General features: G+C 40.5%; 1 protein-coding gene across 1 annotated transcript in view; it reads right to left on the bottom strand.

The window, feature by feature from the left end:
• The window catches only part of KCNA4 (potassium voltage-gated channel subfamily A member 4), a 14,370-nt gene extending 8,492 nt beyond the window's left edge, over window positions 1–5,878 (bottom strand). The window contains exon 1 of the mRNA XM_035328765.1: window positions 5,706–5,878. The gene's annotated coding sequence lies outside the window, so the exon portion shown is untranslated. The remainder of the gene's footprint in view (window positions 1–5,705) is intronic.
• Between the last annotated feature and the right edge of the window lie 384 nt (window positions 5,879–6,262).

Here is a 6,262-nt window from a genome sequence, read left to right as displayed (position 1 = left end):
ATGGCGCCGCTGCCGGCTCCGCCGCGCCCCCTGGCGGCCGCCGCTCCGCACCGCGCGCCCCCGGCCCGGCCCGGCTCCTTCCCCGGCCCGGCCCTCGGTGCCGCGTATCGGCTGTTAACTGCGGAAAGGCGAGTGCCGCTGCCGAGTAACGCAGCTGCTGGCGAGAGGATCTTGGTGCTCGAAGCCCCGCTACCAGCCCTGGCTTCTGTTTTGTTTTCTTTTTGGTTTTGTGTTTTGTTCTTGGTGGTTTTCAAAGGAAGGAAAATACATCGCCAAGGTGGTTCCGAAGTGGAAAAACAACGTGCAAATCACATTTTCCAGAAAGGTCAAAAAGCTGGCCCTGCCTCTGTCCTGCTGATTTGTTCACCCCAAGCCCTCAAATAGCACAGGCACACGAGAGCCCCACAGCTCCTGCCCCACGCTCCCCTGCTAGCATGCAACCTTCCATCTGCACCGTCTCACACCCAAAGCCAATTTAACTCTTACCCCTAGTCCTGTATCTCCACAGAAAAGTAGGTCCTAGCTCACAAACAGGATACCATCATGTATTTTGTAAGGGAGACCTAAAATAACAGTTTTGGCACCCCTGCCAAAGATGTCAAATCTTTTCTCCCTCTGCCCTCAGCCCGTACCACAAGCTGGGTAAGAACCGGCTATTCCTTCCCCACCTGGAAGATCCAACTGACCAATTCCACCTTCTGTGAGCAAGCACCATAAAAATGCAGCTTGGCCATATCTGATGGCACAGCTACAATTCTACCATCTCAATGAATAGTAAGTGAAGGCATTCCTGTTCAGCGTGGAAAAACAGAAGAAGGATGGGATCATAACAGGGACAAACCAAGAGCAGTGCTCACTCCAGACATTTGCCTCAAGGTGCTCGCACTTGGGGGCAAATTGAACATTGTCCGGCGAGTGGATCGGGCATTTTGTCATTGCATAGGTCCACACCTTTCCCACAGTCCACAGAAACCTAGAGAGCCTGGTGACTATTCCTCTTCAGATCCCACATGGTACAACCCAAATTATCCATGATACCTCTGTCTCTACTGCCTACATCAATTAGTGCTCAAATTCTTCATTCCATTCACGTCAGTAGGTTGACCTATGACTATAAAATGGAGATTTAAGGATCAACCAAATAAACATCAAGTTCATAATTGTCTGGTCAAAAACACCGAAATGCAAAAGAGGCAGCTATATCTAACCAATTTTTCAAACATCCCAATCCTTCAAATTCTGTAGTCAATATACTGCAAAAGACATTAGGTGTTCCTAAACTCATCCCACATCCATTAAAATAGAAACTGGCATCATCACAGGAACAGTTCAAATTTTGATGCTCCAGGATGCAATTTGAAAACATTCTACTAATTCACTTCTGGTACCAACATACAGATTATTCGGCAACTTGGCACAAGTGTATACCAACAACGGAGATGAAGCCCCTATCATTTAGTCACAAGGACATGTCCAATCCCATGAAAATAGAAAAAATATTATACATATGAGTTTTTACAATTATAAACACCTAGAGATCTTCCTCCTGCAGTAAAATCTTAATTCTAGGAGCAAAAATTTTGCAGAATTCAATCACTTCATTCTCTCTGAAGTATTGTATTGCTTTCTGTCAGTAAGACCTGAACGCACATTTTTTTTTATTCCTTTTTGTTGTACTTCTAGAGACTGGACCAAACAAAACACTAACCTATCTTTTACCTTTGTTGCAGTTTCAGATGCATTTCAGAGACATTCCTCAGGGCCCAACTGTAGGCCGGTTTCACTTCAACTTTTTTTATTAATGATATGAATGTACGTGTTGAATGCATCCTTAGCAAGCTTGCTGACAGTACTGAACTAGGAGGTACTGTTGACTCTGGAGGGACAAGAAGCCTTGCAGTGGGATTTAGATGGATTTGAGCACTGGGCAATCAGAAACAGCATCAAGTTCAACACAGAAAATGTCAGGTGCTGCCCGCCCCTGGGACAGAACGATGCCCGACAGGCACAGACTGGGAGCTGAGCGGCTGGAGAGCAGCCCTGCAGAAAGGGTGCTGGGGGTGCTGGCGCCAGCAGGAGCCAGCAGCGTGCCCTGGCTGCCAGAAGGCACGCTGCACGTTGGGGTGTATTAAGCACGGCACAGCCAGACGGTTAAAAGAGGTGATCCTCCTGCTAGATTTAGTGTTGGTGCAGCCTCACCTTCAATACCGAGTGCAGTTCTGGGCTCCGCAATATAAAAAGGGAAAATGAAAGCATCCAGACAAAGGCAGCAAAGCTGGTACAAGGGCTGGAAGGTGTGTCCTGTGGGCAGAGGCAGAGGACACTTGGGTTTTCCGTTCTGGAGAAGAGGAAGCCAAGAGGTGACCTCACTGCTCTCTGCAACTCCCTGAGGAGGGGAAGTAGAGGGAGGTGCCCTGGTAATCTCTCTGGTAACCAGTGACAAGACGCACAAGAAAGGTGCAAAGATGCACCGGGGGATAATCAGATTGGACATTAGTAAACAATTCTTTACTGTTAGGGTGGTCAAAACCTGGAATAGGCTTCCTAGTGAGGTGATTTAAGCTCCATACAGGTCAGTGTTCAAGAGGCATTTGGACAATGCCCTCAATAATATGCTTGAATTTTTGGTTAGCCCTAAAGTGGTCAGGCCATTGGAGTAGATGGTCTTTGAAGGTCCCTTCCACCTAAACTATTCTATTCCATTCTATTTTCTAGTCATTATCTCATACCACTGTTAAACTGGAAATTTCAGTGGCTATCCCAGCATAAAGACAAGTTGAAATAGACCAATCATTTTGGTGTGCGATTTTTAAATCATTATTCACCCTTTTTTTTTTAATAACTATATTCTTGAGCAAAGAGGAATAAAAAGTGATGTATGATGGGATGCACACATAATGCACACATAGTACAGATAATGTGAGAAGCAAAAGAGCTTTTCTGTACCTTTTTTGAAGCCCATTCTAATGTGCCAGGGATGACGTAACTACATGCAATTCAATCAGAATCGCAAGTCTTACCAGATCCAACCTTTCTTTAACTTATTTAACAGCTAAAAACAAGCTTTACGTATTTACAAATGAATACTGTGAGTCATTTCATTCAGCTTTATATTTTCATAGTATTCAAAGATTTTTTTTAAAAAAAGATACTACATTATCTCTGCTCCTTTATATTCATAAGGGATACTATTATTGGTAGAACAAAGAGAGAATATGTACATGTCATTATCTCCAATGGTACTGTACTAAGAACATCATAGCATAGCAAAGGATCTGTAAGGTATGCTATCGTACAGATTTGTTCTGTTTTACAATGGTGTGGAGGAGAAATATGCATCAGTGTTGCTTATCTACATATACAGCACCAGAAATAAACACAACAATTTAATAGCATTTTCAGGCAAAGGAAAGACGAGATTCAAAAAGCCTAACTTAAGCTGCTATACCCAATATTAATTTATGCTATCTCCCAATTGCTGCAATTCACACTGGCAGAGTCTGGCCTCAGTCCAACACTAATCTTCCTTCTGTAATCAAGAGTTCTGTGCAGAGAATAAGACTGCACTACAGCTCAGTACTTACTGCACTTCTAGACCATGAATTATTCTATTTCCATTTTAGCTTTCCTTTTTTACTCTTCTGCTCCTCTCTATGCTTGCTTCATTCTTATTTCTATTAGCCTCTCAAGGCACCTTGGCCAACTTCCCATAAGGTAAGAAACTCCCTTCAAATCAAGTAAAATGTTGCACTAGTGGGTACTCAGAGAAAATCAAGTGAAAGAACCATGGTTACTGCATCACTTCCAATGTGATGAAACATTTTTTGTCGTTGATATTGTTGTGTTTTTTTGTTGTTTGCAGTTGATTACAGTACTGGAGATTGTTAGGTACCAAAGTAGCCATGAATTCCTGTCTCTGCAGCTAGGTTTTTCCTCCCAGTGTTTGTATTGCTTTAGGGAGTTCGTATTTTATTCATATTTCACTAACCAGACTCAGTAAGACACACTTGTCAAAGAATCTGGCTCTAATACTGTTCTTTTGAATATGACTGGCACTACATAATGAGGTACTTAGAATAAAATACAGCCAATCTTCAGTTAGTTCTTATACACAACATACATGAATAGCGCATCTGTTTGTTACTTGTACTGCAACACGCTAATCAGAGGAAGCTGACACTGCGCGTAACAGTAGGTCTTCTATACATTCTTAGGGAAGTATGCAAAACCACTGCTATTTACCATCGAGTTTAGGATGAACAGCAATAAAAACACTGATTATGTTTATATTTCAAGAATAATTTCTTGCATCAGAGTATGGAACTATTCAGAAGCTATGCTAAAAATACCATGCATGATTTATTTTTGGACTATTTCTCAGTTCATTCTGGGCAGACAGGGACTCATATCAAAGAGATTCTTCAAATCAACAACAGGAAAAAAAAAAGGAAAGAAAGAAAATAAAATGGAGAAAAAGCATCTAAATAAGGAACTGCTTGAGAATGGACAGACCAGCCACATCACTGTCAATGCTGACACCTCCCCTTCCACTGTAACAAGGGTAGTTCCCGTCTTTTTTTTTTCCCCCCAACAATGTGTGTTTATTTAGAGTGTAAGAATTTTGGAGCAGGCAATGCCCCTTCTTACAGATATGCCAAGCAGTAGTGAGCAGTATGGATCTCAAGCTTGGATACTGTTACTGTAATTATCTCATGAGGGAAATAAATTAAACTTACAGAATTACTTGAATGACCATGTCATTTCAAATCCTGGAAGAATGCATTTCTTTTTGCTTTTTTTAACCAATATTTTTTTAACCAGCCTTGCACATCAGAAAAAAAACGTAAGCAATTTTAACTAGGAGAATTAAATTGACAAAAATGAGAAACTATTTGACCTTATTCCTAAGGACTTCAAGATCAGATTCATGTGGGACCTAGATGCCTAGAAGTTTTATATGCCCCATGTACAAATACACATGTGTAAGATCATAAAACAAACTGTTACCAAGTAGATGAGTTCTTCAAATCTGCTTATTTCAGAGCTATTGTTGTCTGATATTTTTGTGTGTATTGTGTCTGATATGTTTGTGTGTATTAAGCACAAAGTTAACACAGAAAAAAATGTTCCCAGATTGATCAAACAGGCAGAATTAACTGACCTTGGCAGGGTACAACAACGGTTATTGCCATACAAAGTTGGAGAAAAATAAAATCTCAAGATTAGCAAGCAAGATAACTATTCTTGTGGCTAATTTTGAACCAGCAAGCAGTGTAGAAGGATTCTTATGACAGACTTTATTTTGGTGTGAGATAAATGTATATTTTTGTTGTTGTTGACAGTATGATATTTACCAAGGAGGACCTTTCCAGAATGGAAATGTCCGTTCTAGAGGGTTGCAACTGAGAAGGAAATCAGTCTGGGTGGCAATCTGGGACTAGCAAGGAATCAAGAAATTAAAATATGTATCATGAAGGCAATATAAAGAATTTTTATAATACTGTGGTGTATATATATCTATGTTATATATATATATATATATATATATATATATATATATATATAGATTCTATAAATACTTTGGGAATGACCCCTTTGAAAGAGACCTGCATTTCAGGACATTAAGGATCATTTAAATCACACTTAGGGAGCACCAAGGTACAATTAAGATAATAAACTTATATACCCTCTACATCAGATCTAACCTGTTGAATGAATCATCTGACTTGTCTTTTCTTCAGAGAAAACAGGAAATATTGTTCTGGAAATTACATGCTGTCCTACCAGTGTTTCTCCTCATGTTCAGGCAAAGCTGTCACAATTAAGTGAGGGAAGGAATTGCAGCCAGAAGCAACCTTTCTCCTTGTATCCAGGGTAGGTAAAGCTGTGAGATAAAGTTGTTTCAGTCTCGTTAATACAGCTCAACAAAGATGTCCCAAAATTGACACCTTATCCTTGCAGTCCAAATAAATAGGCTGCATATACACATCAGATATGACCTGTGCAGACCTGATCTTAATTTGTACCCATGGAATAGAGCTACTCCTGAAAAATACTAGTCAGCTCATTTCTATCTTATTCCCATCTCAGGGCACTAAAATACTCTCTATCAAACATTACTCTCTTTGAGCAATCTTTTGTTATTCAGCTGCAGTTTACCATAGTAGATTTCCCCATACCTGTGTATAAACATGTGAACACTTGTCATGTTATTATTAGGTGTCTCTGGGCACTGATTATCTATTGTTGAACACAAATAAAG

This window comes from Oxyura jamaicensis, chromosome 5, assembly GCF_011077185.1.
Source record: "Oxyura jamaicensis isolate SHBP4307 breed ruddy duck chromosome 5, BPBGC_Ojam_1.0, whole genome shotgun sequence".
Classification (NCBI taxonomy): Eukaryota; Metazoa; Chordata; class Aves; order Anseriformes; family Anatidae; genus Oxyura; species Oxyura jamaicensis.
The sequence above is the reverse complement of the archived record's forward strand: the minus strand, read 5'-3'. Positions and strand labels throughout refer to the sequence as shown.